This window comes from Hyaena hyaena, unplaced genomic scaffold (genome assembly GCF_003009895.1).
Source record: "Hyaena hyaena isolate Hyena2069 unplaced genomic scaffold, ASM300989v1 scaffold_668, whole genome shotgun sequence".
Taxonomy (NCBI): Eukaryota; Metazoa; Chordata; class Mammalia; order Carnivora; family Hyaenidae; genus Hyaena; species Hyaena hyaena.
This window is the reverse complement of record NW_024081301.1, coordinates 540,397-562,323: the sequence shown is the minus strand read 5'-3', so window position 1 is coordinate 562,323 and position 21,927 is coordinate 540,397. Positions and strand designations below refer to the sequence as shown.

Sequence of the window (21,927 nt, the reverse complement as noted above, 5' to 3'; positions counted from 1 at the left end):
TCTCCCTGAACTTGCTGCTCAGGAAGCACCCTGAGGCCTCCTCTGTCATGCTGGGTCTATTTGTTGTGTTGAAGCTCCTGCTTCCCAGATTTCCTGTTTTTACTTTTCTTGGTTTATTCCCTTGTTTCAGTGGAGTAAATTCTGTGGTGGCTTTCTGAGGAAGGGTACATGGGAAACAAATTTTTGGAGAGATTGATAGTTGAAAACATCTTCATTTTATCCTAATATTTGATTGATAATTTGGCTAAGTATAGATTATAGTTCAGAAGTAATTTTCACTCTGAGGCTTGACGGCATTACTCTCCAACTTCCCAGCTTCCTGTGTTACCATAGAGAAGTCAAGTGTCATTCTGATTCTTGATTCTTAATATGTAATTGAGGTGTTCCTCACCTTTATAATAGACTCTCTTTGTCTCCAGTGTTTTGAAATTTCATAATGATGTGCCTTGGTGGGTTGGTGTGAACCTTTTTTATAAGTATCTTTTGGCACTCAGTAAAACCCTTAGGTCTGGAAACTTATTACCTTAAGTACTGGGACTTTCTAAAAAAATTCTTTCATTATATCTACCCCTATAGGTTTTCTTTCTCTTTTCTAGAAATTTGATTACTTGGATGTTGGATCTTTTTTGCTGTATTGCCCCTCCTCCATCTTTTTTTTTTTTTTTTTTTACTTTTTGCTCTATTTTTAGGAGGATTTCCTTAGCTTTATTATCTTACCCTTTTATTGAAAATTTTCATCTGTCTTATTTTGAATTTTCAAGAGATCTTTCCTGTTCTTTGACTCTCTCCCTTGCCTCTTTGGTAAAAATGAAACAAAAAAGACAAACAAACAAAAGCCCATCTTTTCTTGTTGTATAGATGCAAAATGCACTTTTATCTCTCTGAGGACATCAGGGATAGTTCTTTGAAATCTTTTCTCCCTGTATCATAGCTGTGTCTTCCGAATTGATTTTCTATATTTGCCTGGACTCTGCCCTTCATATCAGAGCCTTCCTCAAATGTCTGATGATGTTTTGCAGCCGAATCTTACTGAAGAACAGACCACTGAAAAGTTAACTAGAAACACTTTGCATGTGTGTGGGCATTGTCAGTTGTAAACTGCACTGCTGCACGATCAGGCTGCGTAGGCTGACTAGAGCAATCCTTGATAACATGATCATTGATTTTTCCCCCCTTAGTTGGACAGATTATCCAAAGAAGAATCTTCCAGTCTCCTGCCTGAAGGGAATAATTCTGAGTGCCAGCATTTGGTTAATCCAATTTACGGAAGAGGTCTGAGGATCTTAATCTGCAGGATTTCACCCTGTCTCCTTGTTTTCAATACACCAGCGTGTCCTCAGCTTTGCTCAGTGTTCCTTAAGTGAGAGATCCCCTGATGCCTTCTACAATGTGACCTCTCAGTGTGGGGAGAGGAAATTACAAGATGTGCAGAGGGGGGTTGCAGATGTCTTTTTTTTTTCCTTCAACAGATTTTTAAAAATCCTTTTGTGTTCAGCCTGGTCTTTCCCCCATGGCTAGCATTTCCACTTTCTGATACTTTGGGGTGTTATTGTGAAATTGTTTTTTTTTTTCCAACTTTCTACACTGATGGTTTAGGATTCAGCTTTCTTAGGTCTGCTATGTCAGTTCCTACAATTAAAAATTTTAGCTTTAAAAATTTTGTTGATCTTCTTTCTTCTCTTAGTTTTTTGTTCTTACAGATCTATGCCTTAAAGGAATTTTCATTTACTGTCTTTTTACTAGGGATTTGGAAAGGGCCAATGGGGAATATATGTATTTAATCTGCCAACTTTATTGTGAAGCCCTTTGGATTTCTCTTTTAAATACTAAAGATATTTTCCCAGAACCTATTCCACTAGACTTACTACAGGGGGCTACACGTGAATGCCTAAACCAATCAATGGCAAAGGGAACGAGGTCACTTTGGCTAGAAAAATTGCAATTCACTCATAGCAGTGAGGAGGGGCTACTTCCCTGAGCACAGGACCATATAGAGGGTGGATGACTACAGAGTGATATTCAAAATATTCAACACCAGATAAAGCATAGCACCAAATAATCAGAATGGAAACACTGCCTAAAAGGGCAAATAAAGCCCTATGAATACCAAGTGAAATCTGATTCTACCAGCAAAGAAAAATATAGGAAAGGGTTTGTGTTGGCCTCCAATGGGCTGCAAACCTTGGTTCCTAGTACCTAAACAGCAAACATAGAAAATAAAGTGGAGAATTGCCTTGGAGAAAGGACAAAATCACCTCATAAGGACCATTTCAGCTTATAAATTTTCACCCAAAACAGAATTGCTCCATTTAATAATCTCTTCTTAGAGCAATCTTCCAATCTGAACTGCACACCATCAAAGGGAGCCAGAGTACATATAAATTACAGAGTGAAGGCCACTTTCCAATTCTGGCACAACAGAAGGCTTTATATAAAAGGTTGCTCGAGTACTTTAAGACTGAACCTTGGGAGAAAGGTTCTGCCTCACTGGTATTTACAACTAATTGGCTTTATCTCACTTGCCAGCTCTTGATTGATGAAGGCTGTCTGGAGCATTGGCCTGAGTAGAACTCTGAGTTCGGGCTAGGATCAGCTGGAAAGAGCTATGTGCTCATTTAGCAGTGGGCATGGGGGTTTTGGCACGGGGAGTGCCAGCACATGAGCTGTGTATTTTCTCTCTTCTTTCAGGTTTTTCCCATGTGGGCCAAGCCTCCATGGAATGACCCAGGTTAGAGCCTTCCGGGTTACAAACTGTACCTAAGACAAAGGGACGACCTTTCTTCTCGAATGATATTCTCAGTCTACGAAAAGGAACATCCTGGAGGAAGAGTTCTCAGGGATTGTGCTAACATCAGGGTCAAAAGGAAAAGGAAGTTTTTTGAGCTTCACCTTTGAGAAGAGAGCTAGAAGACAGAGATGTAAGATGGTTTCAGTTACTTGAAATGAACCTTTGATGGGAAGAGTATAAAATGTTTCCACAGCTCTGGGATTGGTAACACCAAGTTTGCTATTTTTGCTTCTTGGAGGTAATGAGCAGTCAATGCTTTCTGTCATCAAATATGATCGTGGGTAGAGAGAGCAACCAGCCTTGGAGAAACACGATTCCAAGGGATTGAGTGAGTGGCAGGGTTGTGGGTTGTCAAGCACAAGGGTCAAGAAAGAATTCTTGAGGGGCGCCTGGGTGGCTTAGTCGGTTGAGCGTCCGACTTTCGCTTAGGTCATGATCTCGCGGTTCGTGGGTTCGAGCCCCGCGTCGGGCTCTGTGCTGACTGCCAGCTCAGAGCCTGGAGCCTGTTTCAGTCTGTGACTCCCTCTCTCTCTGACCCTCCCCTGCTCGCGCTGTCTCTCTCTCTCTCCTAGAAATAAATAAAACATTAAAAAAAAAAAAAAAAGAAAGAAAGAATTCTTGAGACGTTGTATAGTGTACCTTAGTAGGTTTAAGTGGCCCGAGGCAGAGAGACCTGCACTTTTGCTGTTTATCTGCTTGGTGCTCAAGGGGGAGGGGATGTGCAGGGAGTATTAGATCATAACTGTCTTCTTCGAATTTCTACTGGTAAAAACTACTTTCATAAGGTTTCTCTGGTGCTTATTATTCAGCTTGATATTAACTTTTGGTGAGATATACAGTCAGTCATGTGACCCAATGTAGCTAAGAGGAATACCTGGCTGGCTCAGTCAATGAAGTCAATGAAAGCTGAGCTGGTTTCAGCTCAGGTCATGCATAATCTCACAGCTTCATGGGTTCGAGCCCCACATCGGGCTCTGTGCTGACTGTGTGGAGCCTGCTTGGGATTCTCTCTTTCTCCATCTCTCTGCCCCTCCCCCACTTGCCCTATCTCTGTCTCTCTCAAAATAAATAAATAAACTTAAAAAATAAAAAAGGAACAATCATTTTTTGTCTGTATTTGATCCCTATCAGAACTATGCAGTCCATAGTTCAGCCTTCTGGGCTAAAGGTGAACATTTTTCTGTTTCTCCCCCTGGTCAATGGCAGTTGTCACAGGAGGGGAAAGCAAGTTGAATCTCTGGCACCTGTTGTGAAGAGGAAACGAGCATGTGAGGAACAGCCTGAGAGGGAACTTTGGGGTGAGACTAGAAAGATTCTTGTGGAGGTTTCCAAATATAGTGCCTTCTGCTCTTCAAAGCACTTTTAACTGTTTTCTCCTAGAATTCTCTGACTGCTCTTTGGGTTAGGTACAGGTGACATTTCTAGCTGTTTTCCTAACACGTCAAATAATTTTCAGAGGAGATAAAGTAACCCAAAATACACAGTTAGATAGAGGTTGATTGAGGACTAGAAACAAGTTCACCTGGCCTACAGACTAAGGCATTCTTCTTACACCATAATGCCACTGGAACATAAAATGACATTTCCTGGTGTGGAGGCTGTCTCTAAGTATACTAAGCAAAGGTGAAAGTGGGGATAAGGAAGAGTGTTCCAGGCAAAAGGAATAGCACTTGCAAGACCCTGAGGAAGTAGAGGAAAGGGTGCTCCCTGAGAATCAAAAGTAGGCCAGTGAGGCTGGAGCCAGGAAAGCCACGCTGACGCAGCTGTGAGATGAAGCTGAATGCATAGCAGGGCAGATCATGAAGGGCATCGAGGGCTTGTTTTCTACTTCTTCAGTGAGATCTGCCACTTCCTTCCTAAATAGCATCAGCACACTCTCTTTGGACTTTTGTTTACCCCAAATGGCACCGACCTTGGAACCGCTGGTGTTCGGGGTTGAGGAGGGATGGGATTGTTGTGAATCCGTAAATCTGTTTGCATGCCAATCTTAGTCTGAATAAAACCATGTTTTGCATGTTTCTGTACTACTATTTTCGAAATGAATATAGATGTTGTTGTGAATAAGACTCCAATTCAGTTCAAAGCACTCCTGAATTCCTAGAAGCTTTTGGCTGTTATATGAGTAAATAGCCCCACTGTCTCTGGCCGCATTAGCCAGTGACAACAAATATAATTTCAACTCCTTTCACTCTACAGATTGTTAGGGCTTGAACGTTGGCCCACTCCAAGTGTCATCCAGCTATTTCTGACTGTTTCCATGGGCACAGGATAGGTCTCTGGGGTTCTTCCTACTTGAGCTTTTCATCTTCATCGTTGCACTGTTTCCTGCCCTGCTTCCCTCATGGTTTACTGCTCTTATGAGCCCGTCTTTGCTCATCGCCACCTTCTGTGACCCCGCCACCCTCTTTATGTACTCCCATTGCTCTGGTCTCCCACTGGCCCTGGCAGCACGGCTACTGTGAGGTGCAAATAGCTTGCTTTCTAGTTCTAGTTCTAGTTTCTAGTTCTAGCATCAGCTCCTGCGGCTGGAGGGTGGCCTGATCACTTCTCTCTGCTCACCCTCCCTGCTAGCTGTCATCTTCTGCACTTCTGCAGCCACAGAATCCTGCCTTCTCCCTGTACAAGGACAGCTTACTCTCAGCAGTGGAGCTCCTCTGAGTGTCTTTGCATGCAGGATTCCGGTCCAACTGGTCTCACAGAGAGAAAGGCTTTTATTCCCATGGTCCCGGCGTCAGCAAACTATGACTCAGGGGCCAAACCCATTGTCCATCAGTTTTTGTAAATAAAATTTTACTGGAACCCAGCCACGCTCATTTATTTACATATTGTCTATGACTGCTTTCGCACTACAGTGGCAGAACTGAAAGGTTGTGACAGAGGCAGTATGGCCTACAGAGCCAAAAATATTTACTATCTGGATCTTTACAGGAAAAGTTTTTCAACCTTTTATCTAGTCCTAAAGCCTGCTCTGTATTTCTTGCCTGGAGATTAACATCTGCCTAGTGGAAACATCATTCCCCTTGGGGGAGAAGTGATATTTCTCACTGCTAAGTAGTGGTCTTGCCGTATAAAGTCTACCTAACAACCACACCCTAAAAATACAAGGATAATTTTTGTAGAAACTGTGCTATTCAGTCTTATGTCGGTAGCTTTGTTATATATCCTCTATGTATAAGTCAGAAATAGTATAATCATGTTCTTAGTTTTTCTGTTACTTAACTATCTATCTACATAAACAGAATTTGGATTATATATACATATATATCTATGTAATGCAGTATATGCATAAAAATATGTAACTTTTTTTTTACATAAAAAAGGGGTACCTGGGTGGCTCAGTCAGTTGAGTGCTTCATTCCTGATTTCCGCTCAGGTCATGATCTCACAGTTGGTGACTTCAAACTCTCTGTCAGGCTGTGTGCTGACAGTGCAGAGCCTGCTTGGGATGTTTGCTTGCTCTCTCTTTCTTTCTCTCTCAAAATAAATAAATAAACTTTAAAAAATTATGTAACATCAGTCACTGAACAATCAATCAGAGATATCATTATTTTAAGTGGTTTCATTATTTATTTATTTCACAAGTCATCTATTAGTCTATATTTAGGTAGATCACAATTGTAGCCTTCTTTGTGCTAATTTATACTATCTACAGAAAGACTTCATTTTTGCTCCAGCAAATGTCCTGTGGAAGGCTCTCATTGGGTCATCTAAGGTCATGTGAGCTTTAATGGAGCATAAGGAATAGCATATTCTAATTGGTCATGTGGGTGTCCCAATCTTAGAGTTTGACTGTGGTATCAATCCCACACAATACAAACTAGAAAAGAGAGGTCTCTAATATAAGATGACATAAGCCCTCTATAGGCAGACACAAACTTATTTTTTTCCTGAGGCTTATGCAGTGAAGAAAAGGATACAAAGACACTAGGGTTTGAGCAATCCTTCTTTCTCTTTAGTTAGAGCTCCCCACCATTACCATCCTAACTCCACCTCAGTCACTGTACTAAATCAGCTGTAATGGAGAGGGTACCTTCCAGCCATAACCCATGATTTTGTAGTTGAACGGGAAAATGAAGTATTTGGAACACCTAGGTGGCTCAGTCAGTTAAGCCTCCAACTCTTGATTTCGGCTCAGGTCATGAACCTAGGGTCATGAGATCAAGCCCTGCTCAGGCTCTGCTCTGACAGCATGGAGCCTGCTTGGGACTCTCTCTTTTCCCCTCCCTCTCTCCCCTTCCTTCGCATTCTCTCTCTCTCTCTCTCAAAATAAATAAATAAACATTTAAAAAAATATTTAAGGGGATCCTGGGTGGCTCAGTCGGTTAAGCATCTGACTTCAGCTCAGGTCATGATCTTGCAGTTTGTGAGTTTGAGCCCTGCATTGGGCTCTGTGCTGACAGCTCAGAACCTGGATCCTGCTTCAGATTCTGTGTCTCCCTCTCTCTCTGTCTCACCTCTGCTTGCACTCTGCCTCTCTCTGTGTCTCAAAAATGAATAAATGTTAAAAAATTAAAAATTAATTAATACATCTTTAAAACTTAAAAAAAAAAGAAAATGAAGTATTCAAACAACAAATAGGTACAGACCATTTTAAGATATCAGGGTAAGTGCTGAGGATAAAATGGTAAACAAACAGGCCTTATTGTCCTGAAAGCTGGAGTGCATAGAGGAGAGAGCCAGAGAGAATTACAATAGTACAGGACAGTGTATCACAGAAAATGTGTGATGCTCTGGGAGCATGTGGCTAAGGCACTCGACTCGTTCTGGTTTATATGGAAGTGATATCTCAGCCGAGATGCAAGGAGAGCAGGCATCCCCCTAAAAGAAGAAATTGGAAAGTACTCTAGGCAGGGGAAGCAGTTTGCAAAGACCTCGAGGAGAGGTAAAGTTTAGAGAATGGCTCATTATTTAGTTTGTCTGGGCCACTGATTATTAGGCAACATGTGGTAAGAAACAGAATTACAAAGGTGAATGGGGACCAGCTCATAAAAATCTTACGGGGTCACATTAAGGATTCAGACTTTATCACATGACAAAGAGGGTTACAGGGAATGGTTTTAAAGTGGAAAGTGGGTGTGATATGGTCAGATTTATACTTTTAAAGGGTTACCCCAGTTGCAGTGACAAGAGTGAATTCAAGATGAGAGAACAAAACTGTAGGAGTGATCCAGTAAGAGGTTGTTTCAGTAATTCAGGCAAGAGGTGATGGTGACCTGAACCAAAACAGCAGCAACGAAAATGAAGAGGTCATGGGTTTGAATACTATTGAGGAAGTATTTTATTAGGTGTTTTACTACCTCTTATCTGAGATCTAGCCCCAAAGCCCCAGGTCCGACCGTTCTGATAGTACATTGTCTCCCTTGTTTCTGGATTCTTCCCATTGCTGGTGCTCCTAACTGAATCTTCTCCTAACCTAATCTCCTAATTTTGCCTGATCCCTGGGGTGCTGCTACCTCCTGATGACTCTCTATGAAGCATTTGGGGAATCTCTCCATCTCTCTCTCTCTCTCTCTCTCTCTCTCTCTCTCTTTGGTCCACATATGAAAGATACTGCTTACTTGGATTTGCATTCTCCTTTGATATCATGGACTGAACCTCTGTGGGATTCCATGATCTCTCTCTCTCTCTCTCTCTCTCTCTCTCTCTCTCTCTCAGACTGAGCTTTATGCTAGCAGTTAATGCATTTCAGAGAATGAACCCAGTTCCAAATCCAACTTCTCAGGTTACATGGTTATTTTGTCAGAACTTTAGATATGCTGAGCCAGTTTCAAGATACAACAAAGATAAAGAAGGGTAGTGGGTGTTCTGTGACCTCATGATATTAAAAAAAATGCCAACTCTGTGATCTGTATTCATTTATCTGAACTGAAAAATTTTTCATGGAATTAAAAGTGATAACTTTCTCCTGATCTCCCCTTTAGAGTTCTTTCTCTGTTCATTCTATATCTCTATATGTTGTTGATGACTCCCAAATTTATAGTTTCTGTCCTGAAACCTACTGTATATACACTGCCCACTAGATTCTTCCATCTGGATGTCTCCCAAACACTTAAAGTTCAATCTATCTAAAAGCTGAACTCTTTGCCTTATTGCTCCTTTTCCTTCTTTTCCTCCCATGTTTTTGTGCTGATTAATGGCCCTATCAATCACCTCTGTCAATAAGCAAAAAAAAAAAAAAAAAAAGATAAAAAGATGTAAGAATCATTCTGGAATTATAAAAATAATCTTGTATCCTTACTTTACAATAGATCAGAATTCTGTTTCTTAAATACATTTTAAAACCTTCCTTATCCCTTCTACATTCTTACTGCCTTAGTTTGGTCTTTGTATGTTTCATAACTATTCATTCCTTGGCTCCTATCTCTGTCTCTAGTCTTGTTCTAAGCCTACCTCCTGGTGACTCTCTATGAAGCAAATGGGGAATCTCTCCATCTCTCTCTCTCTCTCTCTCTCTTTTTTGGTCCACATATGAATAGGATAGGAACCAATTCACCATCATATCTCCATCCTCAGAACTAAGTATAAGGTGAGCACATGGAGGTTCCTTTCTGAATTCAACTTTGAATAAAGGGGACATGTGTGTCCCTTCCTTTTAAAACTCCCTCTGAACTAAGGTCTTCTTTTATCAATATTTTCCTTCTGGGTCCTAGAAAATTCCTCCTGTTCTGTGGAAAACCTCAAGTGAGGTTTCTACCAAGACTTTGAGAGGATTTGAGGCTCTTTTTAAATAAAAAGTTTAGCTTTTTCACAGGCACTACTATGGCTCACTTTGGGGGGTGAGAAGGCCTTCTGCTGGGGTGAGAATACAAGTCAGGCTCCTGAATTTTTATAACAGAATGTCAGCCTTGCCACCTGACAGTCTAAAACATATGCCTAAAGCATATGGATCTCTTTTCAATCAACACAATGTCTTCACTTCCTCTAAAGAGCTCAATCTTGGACTGACTGAAATTTAGCCCTGTCAAAAAGCTTAACTGAGAAGAGTGATATTTGAGGGATATTTGAAGCTAACCATTCAGTCTCTACATTTTAACCTTAAACCAAGTTTAAAAATTTATTTAGACCACAACTCTAATTCCATTAGAAATGTCATCATTGAATGACATTTAAGTACTATGCTATCTGGTTTTGTGCAGGAATGGTAAAGAAATGTCTACTTGGGAAGAGCCACCTCTAAAGTATTTTTCCATTGTCTTACTAAGTGTATCTTTAAAAAATGTTTCTAAAGATGTGGAGTACATTTTATACTGGCTAATGAGATCTATTGTAATTCTCTTCAAGACAAAGTTTCAACATTTGAGCTACCCCCTTCTTTGGATAACAGTTATTATAGAAAAAAATGATAAGGGAGAAAATTTAAAGGATAACAATACTCTAAGGGACAAAATAAGTGCTTTTTTTGGGCCAGAATGCAAACAGGAATGCAAAGCAATAAGTGGGGCTGTAGTTGAGGGTCCACTAGGCTCTGGCTCTATAAAGAGGCAGAGGCCACTAATTTTCAATTCTCATGGGGTGACAGGGTCTAAAGGTGCCAAGCAAGTGGGGATCAGAACTGAGATTATTGTTTGACTTTAGAGCATGGGGTACAGTACCATTCCATAAACGAAAGCTTTAAAAAAAAAACACCCAAACTTCTGTCTACTATTACCTGATTATCCAAGAAGGGAAGATCCAGACATACGTTTGAAGCCAGGAGATTATCCAGTGACTAGAGCTCTAATGTCATGATTCCTATCACATTAGCCTATCCTTATGGGGCATATTATCTGATATAACAACATATGATTTCATTTTAGCTTGGGAGGCTGGCTGGATTGGATGAAGGCAACCAAAAAACAGCTGAAAAGGAAAGAAAAGAGAGAGACTGGATGGAGGAAGAAACCCCTAAATGATTGACAAAGCTTCCTCCTACTCAAGGTAAATCTAAAAATCTAATTAATTTAATTTACATAATTTACAAAGAAAAAAAATGCTAAGAAAAGATAGCTACCAAAATAAATTAGTGAAATTCTTTTTCAGATGAAGTGAAGATAGTTGAACAATCTGAAAAAGCTTTTATTATGAGATACTTAGACTTTTACCAACAAGATAAAGGAAAGAAAACATTTATAATAAAGAATAAGAAAATATGGAACAAAACATGCCAAAAAACCAAATAATAAGCAGATCTAGAAATAGGCTGTTGGAGATTCTGGAGATAAGTTTGTATAAACTTTATAAAAGACACAATCAGAGAGAATTTGTAAATAATAAAGTAGAACTGAAGAAAGAAATTTGGAGAATTAGAGGATGGATTAAGGTGGTAAAATTTAGGTCTAGTAGAAGCTCCAAAAATTAGAATAGAGGAAAGAGTGGAGTAACAATAGTTGAAGAGACATTGGCTAAGTGTTTTTTAGAATTGATGATGCAAATCCTTAGATTAAAAATGTAACCCTTGTCTTAAGAAGGATAAATAGGGGCACCTGGATGGTTCAGTCGGTTAAGCCTCCAACTTCAGTTCAGGTCATGATCTCACGGTTTGTGGGTTCGAGCCCCGCATCAGGCTCTGTGCTGACTGCCAGCTCACAGCCTGGAGCCTGCTTCAGATTCTGTATCTCCCTATCTCTCTGACCCTCCCCTGCTCACGCTCTCTCTCTCTCTCAGAAATAAATAAAACATTTTTTAAAAAAATAAGGATAAATAAAAATAAATGAATACTTAGATGCATCATTATGCAATTAAAAATCAGAAATTAAAAATAAATTTTTCTAAAAAATATTAAAATCTATTAGAAAAATCAGTCTTATAGGCATGACCATTAGGCAGACAGCCGACTTCACATCAGCAACTATAGATACTAGTTGACAATGGAGCAATATCTACCAATTGCTGAGGGGAAATCACTCTCAACCTAGAATCCTATGCCTTGCAAAACCACCTCTGAGATCAGGTCCAGAACCTAAGCAGAAAAAGGCTTTCCTGGGAAGAAAGGTTTCAGTTCTTCCTTCTTATGGCATCATTTCCTTGGACACAGGCTGAGTTAAGACAAATGTGGAATGTTACATATAAGAGACAATAATCTAATTTACTGTGAAATTTCTGATTAGTGAGAGTTCTTCACTGAGGATGCTATAGGTAGGCAGACAAGCGTTGGGCTTATATGATAGGAACAATATAAAAGGGTTAAAGCAGTGGCTTCTCTGTGCCAAGTTAAACTACATACATGTTGAAGTTATTCCTATTTGTTGCACATATCCTTGATAGGTAAGGGGAGAGACAAGAAGCTGTGTACATACATAGCTTTAGAGCTTCCCACTGGGAAAAATACCATCTTTCTGGACTTCTATCCTTCTATAAATCTAAATAAATGTAATGACAGATTCAATCCTATTGTGTTATGTGAGTTTGATTGCCAGTCCTAACTTATGATCACTGCTAGTGTGAGACACTCTCATTATAGGGAAATAAAAACATTTTTCCACATATAAGGCTAAGAGAATTTTTCACTCACAAACGATCACTTAAAAAATTATAAAGAACATACTTTAGCAAGAAGAGATTTTAACTGTGATGCAAGATGCAAAACTAAGCAGAAAAACTGAAAAAAAAAATAAGTCACAAGGTATCCAAAAACATGAAACTAAATCTCTGAACAAGAATAATAGAAAAGGATATGGAGCCTTCACTGAATATTCAGCATATCAACATCTATGTCCTGTTTGGGAGAAGGATAGAGGTCCTAAAGCTGAACAACTTTACACTCTTTTTGAAACATTTATAAAGCATATACTTTTTAAATTTAAGAATAACTATTGAAATGATGGAAATAATCTCTCCACTTCTGAATTCATAGAGAAAAAAAGAATATAAAAATTTTAACAGTTCATCTGAAAGTAGAAAAGAAGATAGAAAGAAGGAAAGAGAAAGGGTGAGATCTAGATAATCAATGTATTTCCTTTTTTGCTGTGGCTGTCAGGAAACCCAGATAAATTTTTTCTCAATTATTACATTGTATTCCTAATATGGTTTATCTTCCCTTCTCATAAGATAATTTTTATCTCTTTTGCTTTCATTTACAATGTCCAGATATTGAAGTTAACTTCCTTTTTGTATTAGAATTACAGGAAGTTTGAACTAGAAAAGTTCTTAGAGATCTTCTAGTCTAAGGATAAAAAAACAAAGCAGGTATGCTACTATGATCCTATCTTGTGCATTAAGCAGACATTCCTAACAAAATACTGTGTTCCTTCTTACTAAGCCTAATCATGGTCTTTTTTTTTTTTTTTTGTCTTTAGAATTGGTCTATATTTCTTTTCTTTTCTTTTTTTTTTTTTTTTTTGGCGTGGTGTATTTTTTTTTTCACAAATAGTTTATTGTCACAATAAATTTCCATATAACACCCAGTGCTCATCCCAACAAGTGCCTAATCATGGTCTTAAAGTACTTCTCAAAAAGCTTTCTTATTTGATTCTGTTGGCTCAAGAGGTAAAACCTATCTACGAATCCAGATCAAGTCAAATTACATCTTTGAGGGATGAAGAGATTGAGACACGGGCAGGTGAGACAATTTGCCCCAGGTCACATAAAAACTGAGACAAAAACTGTGCCTACCAAGCCGTGTTTTCTATACCAGACTGAGTCAATAAATCCTGGATGTGTTCCCCAATCAAGAAAACTTCTGTCGCCTGAGAATGCTGCTGTTACCCTTCTGGAATCTCACTTTTAATTTAATTTAATTTAATTAATTTATTTTTTAAAATTTATTTCTGAGAGAGAGACAGCGTTAACAGGGGAGGGTCAGAGAGAGAGGGAGATACAGAATCTGAAGCAGGCTCCAGGCTCTGAGCTGGCTGTCAGCACAGAGCCCGACGCGGGGCTTGAACCCACGAACCGTGAGATCATGACCTGAGCCGAAGTCAGATGCTTAACCGACTGAGCCACCCAGGCGCCCCTAATTTTGTTTTTTAAAAAGCCAGTTGCAGTTTACAGTTTTAGACAGGATTAAGGAAACATTCCATTTTGCTCCTCCCACGAATCACAACAGCAACAACAAAAGAAACCCGGACAAAATACGTAAGTCCAAAAACTGGAGAAGAGAAGGTGGTTAGACTAGGAGCTTGGGACTTGAGTAATTACTCGGAAGTGAATTCCCTAGGTTTTTTTTTTTCTTGCCTCCTATTTGTCCTGAGCTTGGCACTAGATAAGCCTACAATCTGAAAACAGGTAAAGACCAAAAATTAGCCAGAAGAGGAGTCTAGGCTTTTTATACAAATAATGTGAAAAGTTCTTTGTGAAAAGGACAGCCTAATGGGTCAGAAACCTTTATCTATACCTACTTACTCATAGGGCTCAGACCACGAGCCCCTCCGTCACCCTGACAGGCATTGTGGGATGGAGTCCCTCAGGCAGAACCCTGTGGCCCATCCTCTTTGCAGTAAGGAGGTGGGGACGCTCCCCTACAGAAGGGTTGTTTCTGCCCTCTATGAGTCCGTTCGAGTTGCCATAGCAGGAGACAGCAGATTGGGTGGCTTAGACGACAGAAAACTATTTTCTCACGGTTCTGGAGGCTGAAGCCCGAGTTAGGCTGCCTTTGGATTGGTTTCTGGCGAGATCTCAGTTCCTGGCTTGTAGATGGGCTGCCTTCTCACTGCATCTTCATGTGATCTTTTCTCCAGCACACACCGAGAGACCAAGGGGTCTCTTCCTTTTCTTACATGTCTCTTTCTAGTCCTATCAGATTAGGGCCTTATCTTTATGACCTCATTTACCCTTAATTACCCTAAATATTTACCCTTAATCATCTGGAGGCACTATCTCCAGATACAATCACATTGGGGGTTAGGACTTCAATGTATGAGGTTTTGGAGGTGAGTGACCTGTCAGTCGGTGACAAATCTTATCCTGCGGTAATGAGGAGGTGTGGCCCTCTGGCAGAGCCCTCTGCACGGAACCCTGGCTTCCATCCCTGCCCTGCACTAATGAGGAAACAAAATGGATACAAATGAAAACCTTCCATCAAATGAAAACCTTTTGCTTTTGATAAAATCCTTGCTAAAAGGATGAAAAAAAATAAGGCACAGATTGGGAGAAAATATTTTCAGATCACTGTCTCATAATGAACTTGTATTTAGGATAAGAAAGAAGTCGCTAAGCTGAATAGTAAGAAAACAAACAATCCAATTAGAATATGGGCAAAGGACTTGAACAGACACTTGCCTAAAGAGGACATGCCAATGGTAAATAAACATACATTTCCCTGCAGGGAAATACAAATTAAAGATGCATGATTTACATATTACACACATATAGAAAAATAACAAAAATTAAAAATATCAGTAGTGCCAAGTGCGGATGAGGAATGTAAAATGGTTTAGCCACTTTAGAAAATAGTTTATCAGTTTCTTATAAAATTAAATATACATATACCATATGACCCAGCAATCTCTGTCATGGGTTATTTATCTTAGAGAAATGAAGAGTTATGTTCACGCTAAAAACCTGTACACAAATATTCATTGCAGCTTTCTTTGTTCTAGTCAAAAACTGGAGGCAGCCCAAATATCCTACACCAGGTGAATGGATAGACAAACTGGTAAATCCACACTGTGGAATAACTACTCAGTAATCAAATTAACGATTGACACACATAACAATTTAGATGCGTATCAAAGGAATTATGCTGAGGAAAAGAAGCTGATCTCAAAGGGTTATCCCATCTGGTGTAATTCCATTTATATAATATTCTAGAAGAGACAAAATCATAATGGTGAACAGGTCAGTGGTAGCCAGGAGTTAGGTTTGGGGGTGGGAAATAACCTGAAGGAATTTCTTTATAGTGATAGACCAGTTCTGTAACTTGACTAGGGTGATGGTTACACCAGTTACGGAACTATATACACACACACAAACATCTCACAAAATGTCCATGCCAGAACTTGTGAAATCCACATAAAGTCTGTACTTGATTTTTGAAAATGCACTATAATTATGTAAGATATTATCATTAGAGGAAACTGGGTGAGGTACATGAAATTTCTGTGTATTATTTCTAGAATTTTTTTGTGACCCCAAAACTATTTCAAAATAAGCAGCTATGATTTTAAAGATCTGTTGTAACAAAAATGTTTAAATGTTCCAGTTTCAAGCCTGTCTGACTTCAAACCAATGCTCTTATGCACTATACACTAGTAATGATCCATTGGAAAAATGGCTATAGACATAAATAAGTAAACACGAATATGAGACACTGAACTTCTTTTTGTTTCCTTAGACCCTAGGAGAACAAAACACAAAAGTAATGACATGAGAGAATTATGGCATTTGAAGCCGGATGGTTTCAGTAGATTTTATATACCAGCTCTCTTAGGACAAGTCTCACTTGCCTGTTATACAGTGATCTCATAACATATTATGAATTCTCTTTGCTAGGTTTTCATATCTATATTCAGCCATCACCTTATTTTAGATGTTTTTCCCTGGAATATTTTTGTGTTAAAATTTAATGCTCCCAAAAGCTATTATCATTTTAGTTAGTTAATTGAGAGCTAAGTGTAAGGGAAACCAATGAGTTTAAAACAAGCTTTTTAAAAGCTGGAGCCTGTATGCTTTTTATTATTTCTCTTGCCCTAGTATCTCATTAGTGTTATCACATTCCTAAAATACTTAAAATAGTTAAAAGTATAAGATACACAAGTATGGAGAGACCTTAAGAGACAGCATTTTGAAGCTCTCAAAAATGTTAACTGGGAAATACATAAAACAACTCTTTACTTGTCAGGGTTAAGGTCATGGGAAACACATCTGTTTGCATTTGTAGAGTATACTGTCACAGTAAACTATGCTGCATGAAGCCGTGGAGCAAAAAGCACAGCGGAATTGTGCAGTTACATCATCAGCTAAGCATGTATATCACAAATTGCTTGAAAGCAATCATCGCAATATTCTGAATCCCACCAAAATGTTATGATTAAACATCCACAACAAAGGCTGTGTCCAAAAGACCCTGCTTTTGTTCTGAGCAGGGTTTATTTGAAGAAAATGGAATGTGATTGTAATAAGAAGCTTGGGCTGGCTCGCTCTTCAACTCATTAAGCTGCTGTAATGTGCAGGAGGCAGCAGGGTAGAGAGGGGCAGGCTCAGGAGAGGCTCATAAGTTTCACACACCACCCTGGGGCTGGACAAGAGAATGGGGGTGACAGGTGCACAGGGACGTACATGAAGTCCTCCATCAGATGACTCTCCTGGAGCTGGAACCCTAGCCTTCAGGGCAGAGCTCTCAGGAAGGTACACTCTATCATAGTCAAAAATTCCAGTGATACATTGTTCATGAGAAAAATCAGACAAGGCAATTACAGGAAAGAGCAGAAAGCCACCGCTGTCTTCCAATCAGATTTTCAATATTTAACCATCACTTCCTAAGTACAGTTGGGCTCTGTGAATTATGCAGCATGCACAAGGCTGTCCGAGGAGATTTGCTCCTAATAATGGATTTTTTGCATCACAAATGAATAGGGCTGTTCATCTTTGTATTCATCTCCTTTCCTGGGGCTGCTTTTGCCTAATTTGCATTTTTACCTGTGGCTTTGACTTTATTATAAGAAACGTGAAAAATATGAAGAATTCTGTCTTTACCGTGGCCCCTAAGTGCCTGAACTGGTTGATACTATATTAGTTAAATATGTTCATTTGTATATTTTGTTCTCACTTGCAAAGAGGGCTGTAAATAGGTACAAGTCATATACATATACATATATACACATACACATACACAAATCCAAATATACTCTTTCCATCAAAAGAATAAAAACAGGTACTGGCCTGCTGAGAGCTGAAGGTGACAAAGAAATAGGTGTAGCTGAGATAGATCAAATAAAAAGTGGGAAGTCAAACACATAGAAACAGAGAGTAGAATGCTGGTCACCAGGGGCTGGGCAGTGGGGGACTTAGGAAGATGTTGGTCAAAGGGTACAAATTTGCAGTTAGAAGATGAATAAGTTCTAAAGATCTGATGCACAGCATAGTGGTTATAGTCAGCAATACTGTGTTATATACTTCAAAGTTGCTAAAAGCCTAGACCTTAAATGTTCTCACCACAAAAAAGAAATGATAATTCTATTATGTGATAGAAGTGTTGGTTAAGGCTAAGGTGGTAATCATGCTGCAATATATAAACGTATCAAATCAACATGTTATATACCTTAAACTTACACAATGTTTTGTGTCAAATATATCTAATTATATCTAAATACAAAAATTAGGTTATTTGACATTAAAGAAATAGTAGGAGCCAGGGGCATTTTTCACAGTACCTAAGAGTTGGTGGTGGCTGGGAATTGGCTACTGCCCTTTGGGCAGCTTTGAAGCTACAGGGAGGGCATTCACATTTAGCACAACACTTTCAGGCTGAAGGGTAAGGGTGGCTATCTTTTCTCCCAAGGAGGGAGAATGCTCACTTGTTAAGAGAATGCCTGGGTTTTGACCTTTTCCTGGCACAATTTAACTATTAGGATTTTCAGATCATACTTGGCATTAAGGATGTCATAATAAACTCTACTTTCTAAGGTTTCTGATCCTTAAGTATAATTCAAGGGAAGTAGTAGCTTATTTTCATCTAAATATATATAATATATTTATATTTATATTATGTATATATTTCATCTGTATATGTATATATTTCATCTGTATATATATTTATGCCTTAATTTTTCCAGTTTTATTTAGATATAATTGAAATACAACATTTTATAAATTTAAGGTATACAACTGGTCAATTCGATATACTTGTATATTGCAAAGTGATTACCACTACAGTGTTAGTCAGCACTTCTATTATGTCACATAATTACCATTTCTTTTCTGTGGTAAGAACATTTAAGATCTACTCTCTTAGCAACTTTCAAGTATGTAATGCAGTACAGTAAAACCTTGGATCTGTAGTCTTGTTCTGCAAGTGTTCTGCAAGCTGAGCAAACATTTTTTTCTTTTTCTAATGTTTATTTGCTTTTGAGAGAGAGAGAGAGAGAGAGAGAGAGAGAGACCAAAGAGAGTGGGGGAGGGGCAGAGAAAGAGGGAGACACAGTATCTGAAGCTGGCTCCTGGCTCTGGGCTGTCAGTACAGAGCCCAAGGTGGGGCTTGAATACACGAGGCGGGAAATCAAGACCTGAGCTGAAGTCAGACACTTCACCAACTAGGCCACTCAGACAGCCTGATGAGCAAACATTTCTAATAAATTTTAACTTGATAAATGAATTTGCCTTGTAATAGGAGTAGTATATGACACTGAATGTCACATGATCACAACTGAGTCAATGGTTCTTCTCTCTCTGGCTGTCTCTTGCTGTGGACTTGTGGGTGATTGTCTCCCATGCTCAGCTGCTTGGTCTCATGCTGTGGCATTTGCAGAAATCAGTGATTTTTCAGAACGTTGGAAGGTGCCCTCCACTGGCACTGGTGTATTTTTTTTTTTCTCACTTGAAAGTACCTATGGACAGTCCTTTGCTTTACCCTACAAGAGTAAGCTTAGGAATGCTTTGCTTCATCTAGGTCAGGCTGCATATAGACCCTTTCCTCTGCTGCCTTATTGCCAGTTACATTAAATACACTATATGACAAGAACTTACTAATACGGTACTGTAGTCAACCTCCGTGTGAGCATCTACAATGACCTCCATGCAGAAGATTCCATTGAGCCAATAGATAGCAGTGATACTGTTAGTGATAGTGAAAGTTGTCCTACACAATGATCCTCCTTTCTCTTGTCTCCCTCACACCAGCCACGAAAGTGTTCAAAGGTAAGTGCGGGTTAATTTGTTTATTTTTCTTTATATTTTATATTTTCTTTATTATTTTGCATTATATTACAGTACTATAATCATTTTTGTATGAATATTTTGGGGTTGTGGAATGAATCATCTGAGTTTCCATTATTTCTTACAGGAAACTTAGCTTTGATTACAAGCGCTTTGGATTACAAGCATTTTTCTGGAATGAATTATGCTTGCAAACCAGGGGTTTACTGTTTTGTTAATTATAATCATCATGCTGCACATTAGATTCTCAGAACTTATTTATCTTATAACTGGAGGTATACACTTTTTGACCAATAATCTCCATTCCTACCTGCTCCTCCACCCCCAATAACCACTACTCCACTCTGTTTCTATGATTTCACCTTTTTTAGATTCCACATATAAGTGATATCATATAGTACTTAGTAGTTATTTGTCTTTCTCTGTCAGAGTTATTTCACTTAGCATAATGCCCTGAAGTTTCATCCATGTTGTCCCAAATGGCAGGGTTATTTCCTTCTTTCTCATCGCTGAGTGATTATGTATATATAATCTCATTTCTCTATTCATTTGTTGATGGACACTTAGGTTGTTTTCATATCTTGACTGTTGTGAATAATATCACAACAAACCTGAGAGTTCATGCCTTTATTAGGGCTGTACCAATGAAAAACAAGAACACCTGTATAATGAGATTTCCTATCTTTCTTCCTTTTTCTCCTTTCTCTCTTTCTTCCTCTCTCTTTACACCTTTCTTCCTCCCTCCCTTCCTCTCTCCCTCCTTTCCTCCCTTCCTTCCTGCCCTCCACCATCCCTCTGTCCTTCTCTCCCTCAGCAGAAGTCTTTGAGTGCCAGCCATATTCCAGATAGACACTGTACTAGGCTCTCGGGAAATCATGCTAACAAGAAGTAGCCACTGTTGTATGGCTGACTTTACAATATAATGCGTTGATTGTAAAGTAAAGAGGCAATTGCAACTGAATGTAATAAGTGGAATAACGTGATGATGATGATGGCGACAATAGGGATTTATGTTAATTAGATCATTCTCTCAACCACCCCTTGAGCTAGGTACCAATCTTATTCCTATTTTACCAGTGAAAACCTGAGGCTAGGGGCGCCTGGGTGGCTTAGTCGGTTAAGCGTCCGACTTTCGCTTAGGTCATGATCTCGCGGTTCGTGGGTTCGGTCCCCGCGTCCGGCTTTGTGCTGACTGCCAGCTCAGAGCCTGGAGCCTGTTTCAGTCTGTGACTCCCTCTCTCTGACCCTCCCCTGCTCATGCTGACTCTCTCTCTCTCACCTAGAAATAAATAAAACATTAAAAAAAAAAAAAAAGAAAACCTGAGGCTAAGTCAATTTTGCATGTTTATGCACTTAGCAAATGTAAAGGTGGAATTTGAATTCTTTCTAGGAAGTCATACAAAGCAAGCACTTTGATCCTAATTGGTTGTATGGGACAAAATGGTGGTGGGAATGTGCAACCAAGGTAGTCTTGGAAGATTCAAGACTGGTTAGGGAAGGCTTCTTAGAGGAAGGTATAGCTAATCTGAAAACTGCATAAAGACAAATAGCGGAAAAAGTAAGTATTCTTAAAGAATAAGATAAATTTGGGTCTGAAATCTGGCTATTCCCACTTTGTAGCTTGGGTGCAATGTTTAATTTCTCAGCCCCAACTGCCTTATCTATTTAAAAAAATAAGGTGAGGACTGGATGGCTCAGTCAGTTAAATGTCCAACTTTGGCTCAGGTCATGGTCTCACAGGTCGTGAGTTTGAACCCTGAGTGAGGATCTGTGCTGACAGATCAGAACCTGGAGACTGCTTCAGATTCTGTGTCTTCTTCTCTCTCTGCCCCTCCCAGCTTGGTCTCTCTCTCTCTCAAAAATAAATAAACATTATTTTTTTTAAAATAAGGCTATTATATACCTATTTCAGAGTTGTTAGAATAACATGAGATAGCATATGTAAAAGTTCTAGCATAGGGCTTGGCATTAGGAAGATACCTAGTAACTATTTCCTTTCCACAATATACCTATTAATAATATTCTGCATTTCACAGTGTTTCAGGGAATATATAATCTGTATTAACCCCAAAGCCATGGGATAATTCAGATAGTTTAAAATGAGAGTTTAGATTATTTATTCTAACTTATATTAGCACTAACTCTGATATTTCCTTGGTTATTTTGGGTATTTCATTTATCTACTTGCTTAACAACTCATTCAGCTATTACTGGATATATTTTAAGATAAACATTCACGGGGGAGAAAAGATGTTTGGCTATTTCTCAGGAATAACAGAGCCTGAAAGGAACATTTATCAAAACAACCCAAATTAAAAAAAAAAATCACTGTGACTGGTTGCTGGGATAAA

General features: G+C 39.0%; 1 long non-coding RNA gene across 1 annotated transcript in view; it reads left to right on the top strand.

Annotated features, from left to right (window-relative positions):
• LOC120220103 overlaps positions 1-21,927 on the top strand; it is a 43,851-nt gene that overhangs the window by 11,358 nt on the left and 10,566 nt on the right. Inside the window, exon 2 of the long non-coding RNA XR_005525463.1 lies at positions 10,585-10,705. This is a non-coding gene — a long non-coding RNA (uncharacterized LOC120220103). The remainder of the gene's footprint in view (positions 1-10,584; positions 10,706-21,927) is intronic.